At 33.2% G+C, this 1,634-nt stretch overlaps 1 long non-coding RNA gene across 1 annotated transcript; it reads right to left on the bottom strand.

The window, feature by feature from the left end:
* Window positions 1-304: 304 nt before the first annotated feature.
* On the bottom strand, window positions 305-1,100 carry LOC133797219 (uncharacterized). Its single transcript, XR_009875622.1, has 2 exons — window positions 812-1,100; window positions 305-718 (listed from the first exon to the last, which is right to left on the bottom strand). It is a non-coding gene; the product is annotated as an uncharacterized LOC133797219 (long non-coding RNA).
* Between the last annotated feature and the right edge of the window lie 534 nt (window positions 1,101-1,634).

Here is a 1,634-nt window from a genome sequence, read left to right on the forward strand (position 1 = left end):
GTGGTTGTGTTGTCAAACTGCAAGTTGACAAGTTATGGTGCTTTACAAGATTTTTCATATATGTTTTGAAGTTGTTTTTTTTTATCAACCTTGAATTTGCATGTTTACATTCCTCATTGGCAAAGAAAAGAACAAAGAAATAAGGAGTATCTATCTATATTATTGAAAACTAAACAGAAACAACAATATTAGCCATAGTAATAATTTCATAATCAACCAAATGCAAAACCAACGTGGGCATATCAAGCTTAAGAAAATCAAACTTGGACAATATAGTCATAATTTTATCAATTTCACATCCAAATGCAAAACCAACGTGGGCATCAACCATTAATTTCATTCATAATCAACCAACATAATTACAACCAAACTTTTACATTAAAATTCTTGCCAAAATTACACCAAGCAAGAAAATTACAACCAAGTACAAACACATCCAATTGTTCTTCAACTGATCATTGTCACATGGATTATGCACTCTAAGCCTACTTTATGCACATCTTTCACATACACCATATCTCTCAGTATGTGATTGTGCTTCACATTCATATGAAGCACCAAATATTTGTTGATGCCCAGACCATACTTTAGTGGTGTTAATAGAGGAAATTTGTGATTCTAGGCTATTGATTTTCCTTAATAGCCCTGGGATCACCTCTTTTGCTCGTTGGCACATAAGAGGGTCTACCCACTTAAAGTAGTTACACACTCCATGAACCTGAGATGAACCCATGAATTCAATAGATGAAATCAATCCCCATACTGCTTTCTTCAACCAAGATAACAAAAAAAAAAAGATGTTTCTTATTACCTGATACCTTGTGCATACTTTGAATTCCATGATTTCTGTTAGTCCAGGAGATTCTCTCTACCACTAACCTTGGTGGTCGACAATGGCAATACCTTTTTCTACCCATTTCCATATCATTGAAGCCCTAAGCTCTCAAAGAATCGTGTTCAAACCCCCAAACATGATTGATCGATTGCCTTAAGCCTGGAGTTGAAGCTGGAAGCCCTAACCCCAAAATCGTATTTTGAGATTAGAGAAGAAGTTCAGTTCCTCATAATATGCGATATGAATTTAAAAATAAATAAATTAAAGCTAATAAATAAAATAGGTTTTAAAACAATTCTTTTTATTTATTTTAAATTTTTTATTTTTTGTCAAATCAAGTGTGGACATGTGGCTCCTGAAAGACACTTAACAGAGAGGGATCAACATATGCACCATAATACTAACGATAGAGTTTTTTCCACAAAAAAAAATGACTTAGGGACTAAAGCTCTACAAATATCATTACATAGGGATGTTCACCACAAATTACCCTATATTATATTATAATAAAATTTGTTTTTTTGTAATTTGTGTGTGATCTTTACTTTTATGTTCATTCTCTATTATTATATTTTCTACAAGTGATATCATTGCACATGTTTGATTTAGGCAATGACGTTTGTGAAACGTGATATTCCACTTTTGGATTGCAACACTAGATCTACACTTTAGCATGTTAAAATGCGGGTTGTTCTCACTCAGATGGATTTGGATGATGCAATACTAGGGATTGGAAAAATGCCATCACCACTGACTAAAGAAGAAAAGGAGCGTAAGGATCGAAAAACCCTATTGCATA

Source organism: Humulus lupulus, chromosome 8 (genome assembly GCF_963169125.1).
Source record: "Humulus lupulus chromosome 8, drHumLupu1.1, whole genome shotgun sequence".
Classification (NCBI taxonomy): domain Eukaryota; kingdom Viridiplantae; phylum Streptophyta; class Magnoliopsida; order Rosales; family Cannabaceae; genus Humulus; species Humulus lupulus.